Source organism: Pan paniscus, chromosome X, assembly GCF_029289425.2.
Source record: "Pan paniscus chromosome X, NHGRI_mPanPan1-v2.0_pri, whole genome shotgun sequence".
NCBI lineage: Eukaryota > Metazoa > Chordata > Mammalia > Primates > Hominidae > Pan > Pan paniscus.
In genome coordinates this window covers 140,980,594-140,998,674 of record NC_073272.2, presented here as the reverse complement: position 1 = coordinate 140,998,674, position 18,081 = coordinate 140,980,594, and the positions used below count along the sequence as shown (strand labels likewise).

The 18,081-nt window shown below is 39.9% G+C and overlaps 1 protein-coding gene across 1 annotated transcript in view; it reads right to left on the bottom strand.

Moving 5' to 3' along the window:
• MAGEC3 (MAGE family member C3) overlaps window positions 1–18,081 on the bottom strand; it is a 671,639-nt gene that overhangs the window by 339,550 nt on the left and 314,008 nt on the right. The window contains 1 exon segment of the mRNA XM_055106666.2: window positions 17,031–17,078. The gene's annotated coding sequence lies outside the window, so the exon portion shown is untranslated.

The following is an 18,081-nucleotide window of genomic DNA, read 5'->3' as shown; positions in this document are numbered from 1 at the left end:
CATCACTGGCCATCAGAGAAATGCAAATCAGAACCACAATGAGATACCATCTCACACCAGGTAGCATGGCGATTATTCAAAAGTCAGGGAACAACAGGTGCTGGAGAGGATGTGCAGAAATAGGAACACTTTTACACTGTTGGTGGGACTGTAAACTAGTTCAACCGTTGTGGAAGACAGTGTGGCTATTCCTCAAGGATCTAGAACTAGAAATACCATTTGACCCAGCCATCCCATTACTGGGATACCCAAAGGATTATAAATCATGCTATAAAGACACATGCACACGTATGTTTATTGCGGCATTATTCACAATAGCAAAGACTTGGAACCAACCCAAATGTCCATCGATGATAGACTGGATTAAGAAAATGTGGCACATATACACCATGGAATACTATGCAGCCATAAAAAACGATGCGTTCATGTCCTTTGTAGGGACATGAATGAAGCTGGAAACCATCATTCACAGCAAACTGTCGCAAGAACAGAAAACCAAACACCACATGTTCTCACTCATAGGTGGGAACTGAACAATGAGAACACTTGGACACAGGATGGGGAACATCACACACTGGGGCCTGTCAGGGGGTGGGGAGAGGGGGAAGGGATAGCATTAGCAGATATACCTAATGTAAATGACGAGTTAACGGGTACAGCACACCAACACGGCTCATGTATACATATGTAACAAACCTGCACGTTGTGCACATGTACCCTAGAACTTAAAGTATAATAAAAAATAAATAATAATTAGAGGAAGACACACACACACACACAAAAAGAAAAAAAAACAAATACTAGTTGTTAATACCTTCAAAACACATTTCCTTTTTTTTTGTTTTGTTTTGTTTTTTGAGACGGAGTTTCGCTCCTGTTGCCCAGGCTGGAGTGCAATGGCACCATCTTGGCTCACCGCAACCTCTGCCTCCCGGGTTCACGTGTTTCTCCTGCCTCAGCCCCGAGTAGCTGGGATTACAGGCATGTGCCACCATGGCCGGCTAATTTTGTATTTTTAGTAGAGACGAGGTTTTTCCATGTTGGTCAGGCTGGTCTCAACTCCTGACCTCAGGTGATCCACCCGCCTCAGCCTCCCAAAGTGCTGGGATTACAGGTGTGTGCCACCATCTCCAGCCTAAGATAATTTTAGAAGAAGATTAATGAGAGGAAGTTATATCCTACCAGATATTAAAACCTTATAATCATGTATTTAACGAGGTAATTACACAAGTATATGCAGATGTAAAGATGTGCCATAGGAAGTGGTCACAAAGATTCTATGTGTTTCCCTATATTTTATAGCCTGTTTTATAATCAGATTGAGATGGTTTCAAAATTGACTAGCTCTGGGCAGTGAACCGGGTGCAGAAAACATACACATCATTTTAAGGTTGAGGCACTTATGCCCTCATGTGGCTTTTTCATTCTTTTCTTCTGTCACAGTGACCTTGACAACCACGAGTTGACAAGGAAATGAACAAGATGGAGGAAGCCTGGCTCCATAAGGTATTGGATGGAAGAGTCTCTGCTCACCCAGATAGAAGTTTCATTCATCAGAAAACAAACCTTTGTTATGTTAAATCACTGAGATTTTATTTTGTGATTGTTGTGGAGTCAGCACAGCCTAGCATTACTCGTACGAATACAAACGCCAATACAAAGATATTAGTATTTCTCTACTGTTAAAAATAAACTAGTAGAAAGAGAATGTGCTATTCACTAAATGGAAAACTGTTTTAACCATTTCCACAACAAACTGTAGGCAAACTACGAAAATGTATAATTTTTAAAGTATGCATAAAACAGCTATCAAAACTAATAACTATATAGGAAAGATTTCTTTTTTAGTTCACTTTCTTTTTCTTCTACCAACTTTGTGTCTTTTTCTTCTTTCCTTTTTTTTTTTTTTTTTTTTGAGACGAATGCTCGCTCTTGTCACCAGGCTGGAGCGCAGTGGCGCGATCTCGGCTCACTGCAACCTCTGCCTCCCAGGTTCAAGCAATTCTCCTGCCTTAGCCTTCCGAGTAGCTGGGATTACAGGCACATGCCACCACGCCCAGCTAATTTTTGCATTTTTAGTAGAGACAGGGTTTCAGCATGTTGGCCAGGTTGGTCCCGAACTCTTGGCCTCAGGTGATCCACCCGCCTCGGCATCCCAAAGTGCTAGGATTACAGGCGTGAGCCACCGTTATATCTTTTTATGCAATGATTGCTAATTCCTATGCATTTATGCAATGCCTTCCTATGGTAGATAGCAATGATGGCCATATTATTTTACCCCTTCCTGAATCTACCCTTACATGATTTTGCTTTTCCTCTTATGACTTGCTTTGGCCAATAGAATGCAATAGAGTTTCAACGTGTCCATTCCAAGCCTAGTTTTCCATGACTCGTTGTGTGCATCCTCTTGCTTGCTGTTGCCCTCTGCTGTTAACTTCAAAACATGCCCAAGCTAACACACTTGTCTCAGAAGAAGAATAAGAGACGAGGAGCAGAGCCCGTCATCAGGTATGGGAGCAAGCTCAGGTAAACCCAGAGTACATCAACTGAACCTCACAGACACATGAGAAATTACTGGGTATTGTTACATGCCACTGGTGTTACAGTAGTTTGTTACACGGCAATACTGTGGAACTAGATAATTGATACTTATTCCACAAGAAAACCTGGGCACAATGATACTTTATAGGGATTATACTCTTACAATACATGTACAAAGAGATAATTTTATGTGTATTATCCGTTCATTGGAGGAAGGAGGATGTGAGCCAGAGTGAGATTTTATTGCCATAGCCTCTTCAGAATGCAATTTCAGAACATATAGAATCAATTTCTCAGTTTACTGACTGCTGAGTAAGACCTTGGGACAAATTAAGACTAGAAATGGGGGCTGGATAAATATTTCACTTCAGGCTGGTGGGTTTCTCAAGCAGCAAAGTGTTTCAAATCTGCTGCCAATAGCAATTTTGTTTTCAGTACTGTTAGTAGAAACTCTTCCCATCTTCTGGCAAAAGGTTGGATGTTAGCTTTACTTTGAATTATGTTAAGGATTCCATCCCCTCTCTGAATCTCTCTTGTAATTTTGGTGAGAACATAAGAGATGCTGAGAATGCAGGATAACTGCCTTAAATTGGAAGCCTCACATTATGGCACTCATGAGGAAACGGTTGAATAAAAATAATTTAGATGGGAGGGACTGGGCAAGAATCTTCTCTAGATGGAGGGTGCAAAAACGGGAAGACGGGAATCTACATGGAAACTACAAAGAAAATAAGGGAACAGAAATACATCTGCTCTTCAGGATAAACAACAAATCAAAGAATATGAAATAATACTGTTTTAATCAGAAGATATTCATAATGGAGGACCTCAACTCATCCGTATTTGGCTAAATCCCAAACTTAGGAACTCAGTCCAAGGAACACCATAGAAATGCAATTAATATAACTGCATTTCTCTATTTTTTAAATTGGTATTCAAAACATTCTTTTCAATGATCCTGCAACTGTGCGATTTTCAATCCCCATGTCTGACCATGCCATGTCCTTGCTCAAAATCATTCATTTCCTCCAGTGCTTATACAATAATGCCCACAACTCTTTTTTTTAAATGTTTTCCAGTTTTTTTATATTTTGGTGGGTACACAGTAGTTGTGTATATTTATAGAGTACATGAGATGTTTTGATACAGGCATGCAATGTGAAATAAGCACATCATGGAGAACAGGGCACATCACGGAGACTAGGGTATCGATCGTCTGAAACATTTAGACCTTGAGTTACAAATAATCCAATTACACTCCTTAACTTATTTCAAAATGTGCAATTAAATTATAATTGACTATAGTCATCCTATCATGCTATCAAATAGTTTTTATTTACTTTTTCTATTTTGTGTACCCATTAACAATCCCAGCCTCCACCATCATCCCCCACTACCCTTTCCAGCCTCTGTTAACCACCTTTCTACTCTCTATGCCCATGATTTTAATTCATTTGACTTTTAGATCCCACAAATCAGTGAGAACATGCAATGTCTGTCTTTCTGTGCCTAGCTTATTCTGCTGAACATAATGATCTCCAGTTCCATCAATGTTGTTCCAAATGACTGGATCTCATTCTTTTTTATGGCTGAATACTACTCCCCTGTGTCTATGTACCACATTTTCTTTCTCCATTCATCTGTTGATGGACACAGGTTGCTTCCAAATCTTAGCTATTGTAAATAGTGTTGCAACAAACATAGTAGTGCAGATATCTCTTCAATATACTGATCTCCCTTTTTTTGGGTGTGTATACCCAGCAGTGGGATTGCTGGATCATATGGTACCTCATTTTAGTTTTCTGAGAAACCTCCAAACTGTTCTCCATAGTGATTGTGCTAATTTATATTCCCACCAATAGTGTGGAAGGGTTCCCTTTTCTCCATATCCTCGCCAGCATTTGTTATTGCCTGTCCTTTTGATGTAAGTCATTTTAACTGGGGTGAGAAATCTCACTGTAGATTTGATTTGCATTTCTCTGATGATCAATGATGTTCAGCACCTTTTCAAATGCCTATTTGCCATAGTATGTCTTATGAGAAATGTCTATTCAAATATTTTGCCCATTCTTCGATCAAATTATTACATTTTTTCCCCTATAGAGTTATTTGAGCATCTTACATATTCTGGATATTAATCCCTTGTCAGACGGGTACTTTGAAAATAATTTATCCCAGTCTGTGGGTTGTTTCTTTACTTTTTTTACTGTATCCATGTTGCCCAGGACAGGTCTGGAAATGCCATTCAAGAGTCAAGTCCCAGGCCAGGCACAGTGGCTCATGCCTATAATCCCAGCACTTTGGAAGGCTGAGGCAGGTGGATTGCTTGAGCTCACGAGTTCAAGACCAGCCTGGGCAACATGGTGAAACCCCGTCTCTACCAAAAATACAAAAACTTAGCTGGGTGAGGTGGTGCGCATCTGTGGTCCCAGCTACTTGGGAGGCTGAAGTTGGAGGATCGCTTGAGCCCGGGGCAGAGGTCGCAGTAAGCTGAGATCGTATCACTACACTCCAGCCTGGGTGATAGAGTGAGACTCTACCTCAAAAAAAAAAAAAAAAAAAAAAAATTCAAAGATTCAAGTCCTGGAATTGGGGACCCTAGGAGCCCACTTGGCTCTCTAACCCCCTATAATGGTGCTGGTACCTAAAGTGCAAGACAAGGTCCCCTCTGCCTTTCCCTCTGCACTTCTCAAGCAGAAGGAGTTTTGTCCCATAGCCACCACAACTAGTAATATGCTGAGTCTTACCTAAAGCCAGCAAGTCTCAGAGGCTCACTAAGGCCCTAAACATAGTACCTGGGTATCACTGTTCATTATTCAGGGCCCAAGGGCTCTTCAATTAGCAAATAATGAATGCTGTCAGGACCGGGTCCTTTCTTTCAAGGTAGCTTGTTCCCTTCCGGTCCAAGTGTGCTTAGAAATGTCATCTGGGGCTAGAGCCTGGAACAGGGGCCTCTTGATTCCGACCATTGCCCTATCTTGCTGTGGCTGAGCTGGTATCCCAGATGCAAGCCAAAGTCCTACTCACTCTTCCTTATCTTCTCTTCAAGTGGAAGGAAGCGGTCTCTTTCGAAGTTGTGAGCTGTGCAGCCTGGGGTCAGGGGAGTGGCGATGCCAACACCCCCTTGCCTGCCCCAGCTGATGTCTTGGTATGCTGTGTGCCTCTCTAGTCCACAGTCTCTGGGCCTAATTCAAGACTAGGACTTGGCTATGAGTTGCAGATCTTATGGATTAGACTGCCTTTCATGTTTACTTAGGGACCAACAGCAGTTTGCCTTTCAGTGGTGAGGCTTCCGAGCACTCGAGTTCAGATAGCTGGGATTGGCGATTCCCCTCTGGCTAGAGCTAGTTTAAATGCTCCTTCTGTGTCATCTGAGTTTGGTCTAGTTTTCCTTCCTGATTTAACAGGATGAAACTTAGTTCAATGCCTCACAGTTGCTGTGTTCTCCTTCTCCGCTCCCAGAAAGTCTCTCTGTACCACGCAGCTGCTACCCAGGGTGGAAGAGGGGTCGCGTAGGCGATTCTGGACATTTTTTTCTATCTCTTCATTGCCTCTTTCAGCCATATGAAGTTAAGCCAGGTACTATGAGTGCCCATCTAATTTTTGGTTCTTATAAAGGTGTTTTTATCTGTGTAGTAGTGGTTAACCTGATGTCCCTGTGCAGGGGACGAATGGTGGAGCCTTCTATTCTGCAATCTTGCTCCACCTCTCCCTGTCTACAGCTCTTGCCATCACACTGTGGATCTTTCACATCTGCAGGATTTCCCATTAGAGTTCCCTTGAAACTCTAAAGTAATTTTACAAAGTTCATTTTACTAATCCTGACTGAGTATCAATTCAAATGGGAGTAGCAGCTGTTCCACTAACTTGGCTCCTACTTTTGCCTTATTCCCTTTCTTACATTCTTCCTTCTGCCTTTAATGCTTTACTCGCTTCTCTTTCTTCCCATGTTCAAGTATTTCCTGAAGCTTTCCTTCATGCCTCTAGCCTGTCTTCTCTGAATTCTACTGGCACTTCTTATATGTTCTTTGTTTCGAAGCTGTTATTTGTATCTGTATGTGGCATCTACTCCTGAACTATTAGCTTCTTTCCAGTTTTGCTCTTGTTGCCCAGGCTGGAGTATAAAGACACGATCTTGGCTCACCATGACCTCTGCCTCCCGGATTCAAGTCATTCTCCTGCCTCAGCCTCCCGAGTAGCTGGGATTACAGGCGCCCACCACCACACCACGCCCAGCTAATTTTTGTATTTTTAGTAGAGACGGGGTTTCACCATGTTGGCCAGGCTGGTCTCAAACTCCTGACCTCGTGATCCACCCACCTTGGCCTCCCAAAGTTCTGGGATTACAGGCTTGAGCCACCGAGCCCGGCCTATTAGCTTCTTAGTGAAAGGAACTAAGTGTGAAAAAGTCAAAGAATTCGTTAATGTACAGAAACAAGCAATTTGTACTCCTTGAGGAGCTCAAAGTACTCGACAGCGTTTCCAGTCCTCTCCATCGTTACGGGAAATAGATGAGAGAACGTGGCTTTGGGGAACATGCATAGGCGAATAAACATAATGGGGCTTGAAACACGAATGAAGAGGAAAAATAAAGGTGTTGAATGATCTCCTTAAAAGACTCCTTTCTTTCTTGGTACCTTCTACCCAGCCTAGTTCCTCTTTATCTCCCATTTGAAAGCATGGGTGCCAGATGAGAACTTTCTCTCACATAGGTCAGCAGAAACACATAGAGTATTATTATATGGATTCCATGGAGTAATAAACTAAGGCCCCAAGTTATGACAGGTTCTCCGTGTCATCTGGTAATATTGTAACCGAGCGAGTTATAGAGAAATGCCACACTACGAGATTAATTCACGAGTCCTTTATTGCCGGCGACTGAGACACGGCTAGAGCTCAAAATTCTCTCGGCCCCGAAGAAGGAGCTAGATTTCTTTTTATACCTTGGTCTAAATAGGGGAGGGGGAGTGTAGCCGAAGCGATTTTTACAGAAGCAGAACAGGCAAAAAGTTAAAAAGATTAATGGTTACAGAAACAGTTCCAGAAAAATAAACAGTTCCAGGTGCAGGGGCTTAAACTATCACATAGAGATAATGCAGGGGCTTTGGGTACCACCCACCGAGCGCATCCCCAGGAGCTGCTGGTTCAGTTTGCCTCTATATCTTATCAGTAACTGCATTCCTGGACATGCTTGGAGTCAGCTTGCACTAGTTATGTCCTTGAGGGAGGGGGATAAGGGGGACTGCGAGAGAAGAAACAAAAATGGAGTCTGTCCAGCTCTCTCAGCTAAGAGAGACAATCAGGTTAAAATAAGGTAAGGCATCACAGTAAGCCATCACTATGCCTCAAAGCCCTCATCTTCTCATCTGAACCGAGACTCTTCATGTGAGAAGCTGGGTATATTCTAATGCAAAATCAAAGTTAAAATTCCAAGAAGGGTGATAATCAAAGAGTTTAATTTTGTAGACAGGGGAGAGAGAAAACTGAGAGATGAGAATATTTTATTTATTAGATAAGGATGACAGAAGAGTGGCTCTTTGCAGGTTCCAGAAACCTATGTTAGCATATTCAAGAAAAAGAATAATCAGTATCAGAGGGTAGACACATGCAAAATAAAATCCTGACTAAAGCAGAAGCTTATTTGCCACTTTAGAAATGGACATTCTAACTGCCTAGTAGACCAGCAACACAGAGTCGCATAACAGTACCACAGTATGTCTGAGTTGAAAATTCTTCAGTCATCACATTAAACCTTCTCATTTTATGATGGAAAAAAAATGAGATAAGGACGCCGAGCGCAGTGCGGTGGCCCACGCCTGTAATCCCAGCACTTTGGGAGGCCAAGGCGGGCAGATCACCTGAGGTCAGGAGTTCGAGATCAGCCTGACCAACATGGCAAAACCCCATCTCTACTAAAAATACAAAAATTAGCCAGGTGTGGTGGTGGCCGCCTGTAATCTCACCTACTGGGGAGGCTGAGGCAGGGAGAATTGCTTGAACCCGGGAGGCGGAGGTTGCGGTGAGCTGAGACCACACCATTGCACTCCAGCCTGGGCGAGAGAGCAAGATTCTGTCCCGCCCCACCCCAAAAAAAAACAATGACATAAGGAAAGAGGATGTGTTTTGTGCAAGATCGCAGAGCTAGTTGGGGCGGAGTTGGAAATAAAACTCCTTATTTCTGAATCTCAAGCCAATGAATTACAACGGTAAGTCATTACTAATTCAATAAACATTTATGGAGCACTAAATATGAGTCAAACACAATAAGTCACAAATAGTAAAATGTGACCTGGGGCCTGTCTACAGCACACTGACACTGGCATTTTTCTGATGGAGGACCAGCAGCTGACTAGCTTTTCTGGAGTAGCCCAAGTCTTTCTTGAAATCCTCTCTAACAGAGATAATAACAGCAAAAAGCTTCTTATCAACTGGTCCTTTAAGTCATTTAAAAATCTATTTTCTCTATCCAAGTGCTGATTAATAGAAATATAACATAAGCTAGTTATTTCATTTAGAGTTTCCTAATAGCCATAATAAAAACATAAAATAGTTGAAATTATTTTAATTCATGTTTGATTTAACCCAATATATCTAACATATTGTCATTTCCTATGTATTTGATATAAAATGTATTAACGTCATATTATCCATTATCTTCTTTGTACTAAGTCTTCAAAATCCAGCATGCATTTTACATTTGCAGCACATTCCTATTTCAACCGGCCACATGACAAATGTGCAATCGTTTGTGACCAGTTGCTACTATAGTAGACGACACAGCTTCATATCATCTATTACGTTAGTCCCTGATGTATTTCTGAACAAGCAATTAAAATGCAACCAAAACATGTTATATTTATAAAACATATTATATTTAACACAGTAAATTACAACAGGTGGAAAATTCCTTTTCAGATAGATTCTTATGAACTTCAATTAAGTGTACTTCTTTCTTTAGTTATTCTATGTCATGCCTGAACATGCTAGGTCACTGGAAAGCTTAAATGAAAAGAAGCAAAAAGAACATTAAAGTAAAATGTTATATTAAACCCCGGAAGTTTTTAGTGATTTGTGGTCTTCACTTATTGCAAGTCTTTGGAATTGAGATTAAACATTATTTTCTCAGTGGTAAGTCAGAACAGAGAACAACAGGAATGGAGCCACCTCTCTGGTAACACATTAGGGAATTATCTGTCCATTTAAATTACGGGTTTTTTTCTATATCACTGTCAAGACTAGATTTTCATAAAAGGAAGATCATTTTACATGGAAGGAATTGCTAAACAGGCTAGAGGTTCGAAATCCATTACCTATTCATCACCTAGTTAATAGATGTTCATCCTCTATAACCTTCAAGAAACTCTGCCACAAAATTCAAAGGCAACATACAGGTCATATTTCTGAACCTAGTGCTACAAAATATGGCTGGACAATATTACAGAATCCTCCAAATTAAAACTTTCTAGAAAATCCAAAATCTATGGTCACACTAGCTGTCAGTCAATGAAATGCTACAGTAAATTTTGGATCCCAGGAAAAAGCGGTCTAACATTATAGTAGCTACCAGAAGGTACTTTCTGCAAAATTGTTAAACACCGTTCTCTTAGGGGTCCATTTTTCTATCACTCTAAAGAATAAATGCTTTGGGGAAAATGAGCTATTTTTACGGTTTGGCTGTGTCTCCACCCAAATCTCATCTTGAATTGTAGCTCCCATACTTTTTTTTTCTTTTTTTTCTTTGAGATGGAGTCTCGCTCTGTCACCCAGGTTGGAGTGCAGTGGCACAATCTCAGCTCACTGCAACATCCGTCTCCCAGGTTCAAGCGATTCTCCTGCCTCAGCCTACTGAGTAGCTGGGATTACAGGCATGTGCCACCACACCTGGCTAACTTTTGTATTTTTAGTAGAGACGGAATTTTGCCACGTTGGCCAGGCTGGTCTCGAACTCCTGACCTCAGGTGATCCGCCTGCCTTGGCCTCCCAAAGTGCTGGGGTGAGCCACCGCACCCAGCCAGCTTCCATTAATTTCTACGTGTTGTGGGAGGGAGCCAGTGGGAGATAATTGAATCACGGGGGCTGTTTCCCCCATACTGTTCTCTTAGAGATCTGACGGTTTCATAAGGGGTCTTCCCTTTTGCTTGATTCTCATATGCTCTTTGCCTGCCACCATGGAAGATGCCCCTTTGCTCTTCCTTCATCTTCCACCATGATTATGAGGCCTCCCCAGCCATGTGGAGCTGTGAGTCCATTCAACCTCTTTCCTTTATAAATTACCAAGTCTCAGGTGTGTCTTTATTAAAAAGATGAGAACAGACTAATACTGGTATGAACACTGGATATTTCATTATTTTTTGTTTTCATTTATGTTGCTTCCTGCATTGACACTTGACAAAGTATCACTTTTCTTTTCCTGAAGAGTTGTAAAATATTTTATTTCATTTCCAGGTCTCTGGGGGTAAAAAAATATTACTTTACCTCTATTTTGCCTGCAATTTAAAACTTTCCTGCTCTAATTATTAAGAAGATAAACAATTAAAATTTATATGTAATTTAGTTTATGATAACTGAAATCATATGGGTTTTAAGGAAATGTCAGGAAATTTATTTTCTCAGAAGTTTATTTAATTTATTTATTTTTAGATGGAGTCTCGATCTGCATCCCAGGCTGCAATGCAGTGGCACAATCTCGGCTCACCACAACCTCCGCTTCCCGGGTTCAAGCGATTCCTGCCTCAGCCTCCCGAGTAGCTGGGATTACAGGCACCCGCCACCATGCCCAACTAATTTTTGTATTTTTAGTAGAGATTAAAATTTCTACTATGTTGTTTCACCATGTTGGCAAGGCTGGTCTCGAACTCCTGACCTCAGGTGATCCGTCCGCCTCGGCTGCCCAAAGTGCTGGGATTACAGGCATGAGCCACCACGCCTGGCCCCAGAAGTTTACTTTCAAATAGAGTTATCTTCAAGTTTCCAAATATGAGTGTCTGCAGTTGTTTGGGGGCGGAAAACTGTCAATCACAAATTCTACAAATACTTACTACTATGACCTGGAGGCATTTACAAATTGGAGGGGTTTTGTGAGGAATTGTTGATGGAATCAGGAAAAAGGCTGTGGGAAGATGCCGCCTTTAACATTTATCTGTGCAACCCTCACCTCCCAATTCTAATCCAACTACAAGTCTACTCTATTTACGAGATTGCCGCTGAGGCAGAAAGATCTATGAAACTCCAAGACTATAAAAACTAAGCCCCTTGTGTGCTGGGGTCCTCACAAAATTAGAGGATGACTGTGTACCTATCTGCTGAGACTAGAGCTTCATGATCTGCCAGTCAGGGGTGAGAAGCTGCTAGAAAGAGTTTAGCCAGAAAATATCTGTGAGTCCTCCTGCAGGATGGGAAGTGGTGTCCCTAGCTCCCACTGTGCTACGGAAGTTTATAAGGTGCTTTGAGCCTTCTATATGCCTAATGGGACAGAGTGGAAATTTTTGCAACTGAGACCAGAGGGCAGAAATACATTATACGAGTATCGCCACAGAGGACTAGTGATCTGCACAGGGATAAAGACTACCATGCCACATGACACAATCACCATTACCAGTGCTTAAGGTACCGTATAGCTTGATCTGAGCTCTGATAATAAGTATATCCATGACTAAGCAAAGGAAAGTAAAAATTCCCTTAAGATGACCCATTGTCAAGTAAAGAATGAAAAAGCAAGAGAGCAAGTTACTAGTGAAATGAAGCTGCTGGCAGAGATGGATGACAATAAAAATACGTTAATAAAAAAACACTTAAAGAAATTCAGCCAGGCACAGTGGCTCATGCCTGTAATCCCAACACGTTGGGAGGCCGAGGTGGGCGGATCACAAAGTCAGGAGTTCGAGACTAGCCTGGCCAAGATGGTGAAACTTCGTCTCTACTAAGGAAATGCAAAAATTAGCCCGGCATGGTAGCGTGTGCCTGTAATCCCACCTACTCGGGAGGCTGAGGCAGGAGAATTGCTTGAACCCGGGAGGCAGAGGTTGCAGTGAGCCGAGACCACACCACTGCACTCCAGCCTGGGCAAGAGAGCAAGACTCTGTCCCCCCCACAAAAAAAAAACAAAGAAATACAATTATGGCATTAAAAGATTGTGAAAAATAAAAATATCAGTTGTGAATTAAAACATTTAAATGATGGAATGAGACGGGATAATACTTCCCAAACACAAATTACATCCTTGGAAGATCAAGTAGAAGAAAAATCTCAAAAGATAAATGATGATGGGAAAACTTCATCTCCACATGCAAAAAAATAAGACTAGGTCCCTACATCTCATCATATACAAAAATCAACTCAAAATGGATTAAAGGCTTAAATGCAAGACCTGAAACTATGAAACTACTATAAGAAAACAGTGAAAATGCTTCAGGACATTGGTCTAGGCAAGGATTTTTTGGATAAGAACTCAAAAGCACAGGCAACAACAGCAAAAATAGACAAATGGGATTAAGTCAAACTCAAAAGCTTCTGCACAGGAAAAGAAACAATCAACAGAGCAAAGCTACAACCTACAGAATGGGAGAAATACTTGCAAACAATGTTCTGATAAGGGATATAATGTATATCTGGAATTTATAAGGAATTCAAAGAATTCAATAACAAAAAAATAAATACTTTGATTTAAAAATGGGCAAAATATCTGAATAGACATTTCTCACAAGAAAACATACAAATGACCAACAGGTATATGAAAAAATGCTGAACGTTACACTAATTATTAGGGAAATGCAAATCAAAATCACAATAAGATCATCTCGCACCTTTTAGAATGGCTATTATGAAAAAGACCTTTTAAAAAACCCCACAAATGTTGGTGTCTATGTGGTGAAAGGCGACCTTTTATATGCTGCTGATGAGCGTGTAAATTAGTACAGCCATTATGGCCAATAGTATAAAGGTTCTCCAAAATGTTACAAATGGAACTACTGTATGATCCAGCAATCCCAGTACTGGGTATATATCCAAAGGAGATAGAATCATTATGTCCAAGACATATCTGCATTCTCATGTTTATTGCAGTACCATTTACAGTAGCCAAGATATAGAATCAACCTAAGTGTTCATCAGTGAATGAATGCATAAAGAAAATGTGGTGCATGTACACAATGGAATACTATTCAACCATAACAAATAACAAAAACCTGTCTTTTGCAACAACACGGATGAACCTAGAGGACATTATTTTAAGTGAAATAAGCCAGACACAGATGGACAAATACTGCATAACCTCACTTATATGTGGAATCTTAAAAACGCTGATCTCATAAAAGTAGAGAGCAGTTACCAGTTGCTGAGGAGGGTACTGGGGAGGAGAGATAGGGTGAGGTTGGTCAATGAGTATGTCACAGTTAGCCAGGAGAAAAACGTTCTGGTACTTTATAGTGCACCATGGTGAATATAGTTAGCAATAACGTGTTGTATATTTCAAAATAGCTAGAAAAGAGGATTTTGAATATTCTTATCACAAAAAAAATGGTTAAGATTACGGATATGCTAATTGCCCTGATTTTACTTCTTTTATTTCCTTTTGTCTTTTCTTTTTTTTTTTTTTTTTGAGACAGCCTCTCGCTCTGTCGCCAGGCTGGAGTGCAGTGGTGCAATCTTGGCTGACTGTAACCTCTGCGTCCCGGGTTCAAGTGATTCTCCTGCCTCAGCCTCCCGACTAACTGGGACTACAGGCGCGTGCCACCACGCCCAGCTGATTTTTGTATTTTCAGTAGAGACGGGGTTTCACCATGTTGGCCAGGATGGTCTCAATCTCTTGACCTCCTGATCTGCCTGCCTTGGCCTCCCAAAATGCTGGGATTACAGGAGTGAGCCACCGGGCTCGGCCCCCGATTTGATTTCTAAACAATGTATACATGTATTGAAACATTACCTTGTACTTCACAAATATGTACAATTATATGTCCATTAAAAATAAAATAAAACTAAAATAAGATATGTAAATCTGGCTAGAAAAGCTGAGGAACTTTGAGCATAGACCCTGAAATTAATAGGGGTTCCAGAAAGAGAAAAATCAACAGATGAAGAAGTAATCATTAAGGAAATAATTGAACAGAGTGTACCTACTGAAAATAACATGGGGGTTTCCAGAAGGGACTCATTAAGGAATATACAGCTAGGTATATCCTGATCTTAAAAAAAATAGAAAATGAGTATAGCATCTGGAGAGGGAAGTAACTTTTTAAAAGAGTAAATTAATACTGGACTTGTCATCTGTAACACCAAAAACTAGAAGTTGTAGGCTAAGGGGCAAACCACTGTGAAAAAAACAAAGTGTGACCCCCAAATCCAGGCAAGATATACATAGTGCCCATAGATCTCTTTGAGTAATACTTTCAAGAAAAGACTAATGGACACCGATCAAACATCTAATAAACTCTGCCAAAGCCTTAAGAGAGGAAACAATGATGAAAGGAAAGAAACAGAGGTGACAATAAATACTGAAATATATATAAGTAAATCGAAATGCAATATGCCATTGTGACTGTGAATGTGTAGTATACATGAAAGAGAAAAGATATACTACAAAAGAAATCTAATCACAATCTGGAACTAAAAATATTATCGCAGGAAAGTTGAAGGGAGGATAACAATAGGAGCAAAATCCAAATTCCAAACCAGGTGAAAGATGGGAAAGAAGGAAAAAAAATAAACAAAAATAGAAGGAGAAATAGAAAACATAGACTATGATGACAGATATATAAGTCCCAATATGACACTAACTATAATAAATGTAAATAGATTACACTCTAGAACCAGTTTCCACAAACTGTGACCTGAGGGCCCAACAGAATATAAAATTTCATAGGGACCCCACCTGTTTACATATTGTCTATAAATGTTCTTATCCTATAATGGCAGAGTTGAGTAGTTGGAAAACATACCAGATGGCCCACAATGCTGAAAATATTTCACTATCTGGCCTTGTACAGAGGAAGCTTACAACATCTGTTTTAGAATCATAAAAAGAGATTCAATGATTGGATTATTTTAAGAAACACATATATGCCAAGATATTATCTAGAGCAAATGCATTTAGAGCAAAAAGATAGAGTGATTCAAAAATAAAAATACAGGAAAATGTAAACTGAGCAAATGTGAACCAGAAAAAAAAGCAGAGGTAAAAACTTTTCATTTCAAGAAAAGGTCATTATGTACCAGTAAATGGTCAAGAGATCGAGGGAAATATACAATGACTATGAGCATGTATGCACTCAGTAATATAGCTTTGAAATAAAGCATGTGGCTGAACTATGCAGCCAAATAATTAAGTTGATAAATGTACTTGGGAGATTTTAATGCACCCCTCTCAGACACTGGTAGTTCAAGCAGATAAAATTTAAACGAGTGTAATCAACTGTAGATTTGTTTACATTTAAAATTTATATTCGGCAAACGAAATACATACTTCATTTTATTTTTTTATTTTTAAGACGGAGTTTCGCTCCTGTTGCCCAGGCTGAAATGCAATGGTGCGATCTCGGCTCACTGAAACCTCCGCCTCCCAGGTTGAAGCGATTCTCCTGCCTCAAGCCTCCCAAGTAGCTGGAATTACAGACACGCGCCACCACGGCCGGCTAATTTTTCTATTTTTAGTAGACATGGGGTTTTCACCGTGTTGATCAGGCTGGATGGTCTTGAATTCCTGACCTCAGGTCATCCACCCATCTCAGCCTCTCAAAGTTCTGGGATTACAGGCTTGAGCCACCGTGCCCGGTCTCATTTTCAAGCACACAAGGAATATTCTCATTAACTATACTAGGCTGTTTCACAGTATGTATCAAATACCTTAAAATTACACAAATCCTTTAAACCAGCAACTTCTCTTTCAGGCATTTACCTTAGGGAACTAATCAGACTTGCACATAAATATATTTTCACATAACGTTCATTGCAACATTGTTTATATTAGAAATAGATTGGTAATAACCCACGGTCACACAACGGAGCAGTGATTAGATAAATCACTGGTGCACTCACATGCAGTTGTAACAGCCAGGAATGCCCTTTCTTGGACATGAATAAAAAATTGCTAGTTCCCATATAGGCACAGACAAAGGACCATTGTATAACCTGATGCACAGACCCAGATGAATGAAAATGCTATGCTTGCGAATAAATGTGAAAGAACAACAATTTTAGGACCCGGAATTGTAACGCTAAGCCTTAGTAATGAACGGTACTTCTTGAGTCGCAAAAGTATTCACTTTTGGGCTAGTATATGATGCTTTGGGGCACTTATGTGACCCTTTAAGCAGAGGTCAAAATAAAAGCCTACAAACTCTTTTGCTCAGGACACCACGGATCTAACAAACTCCTGCCAATGGACAGAAAAGGGACATTCAGAAGCTACCCTACCTCAGATATGTCCTGTGCGTATCTGTTCTCTTACCTTTTTTAGCTTGATAAAACTTAGGAGTAGAAGTCATAGGTATCCATACCTTTCATTTTCAGCATTCCTCACATCTGGTCTGATCTTTGTCCAGCACCTAAGGCATAATTACACCAAAAATGATAAATCCATTAAGAGTAATGTTAGACAAATCTTGAATTCTTATAGCAAAAGTTTATTATGATATATCCAAAAAGCAATCACTAAATAGCATTACAGAATGAGACACCATTAAATTACAGCTATCCTTTGGACACATACATCGAAAAAATAACTAGAAAATGTATACCAGCTTGTTCACAGTTCTCCAGAACTGAGATTATAATTAGTTCACTTCTTTTCAGTCTTATGTGTTTGCTACATTGAGAGCAATTAATATGTATTACTTTGGTAATCAGAAAAATTGATGTTATTTCACAAATGAATGCCATAAAATTAATGTGTAATATTTCATATGGTAGTTCTTAATTAGCCCACTTTTTTCAACAATACGCTGGAAAATTCCCACTGAGTTTGATGGGAATTATAAAGCCCGTGGGCGAGGGGAAGAACTGATTCAATTTCTGTTTCTAATGCTAGTGTAATAGATAACTTCTAATTTTGGATTCTAAAACTAAGATACATTGAATTTATATCTAGGAATGTAATTCATATAAATGTTTCCATACATAAAATTAAAACTCTAATTTTAAACATATAAATAATTAACAATAATTTAGGACAGCTCATTTAAAATCCTTAGGATTAAATCTCTGAACTTAAATAAAGAAAATATTATTTCCATGATTATATTGTTTTCCTGGGAAATACAACATAGTTCCTACAATGGGAAAAAACAGTGACCTGGATCTGCTAAATATCTCACTGTGAGTTGGACAAGTCAGATTTATCTCCAAATCCTGCATCTGAATACAATTATGCATTTATATCTTTATACATACATTATCTATTTATTTATGTTTCTACAGAGCAGCCTTCTAAAATACACCACTATTTCAAAGTTTGTTCACTGAGCAGGTTCTATTTTCTTCATGTATGACGTGAGACAGTTGGAATAAATGATCTCTGATGATTGCTTAAATGGGGCAATTGTCACCCTA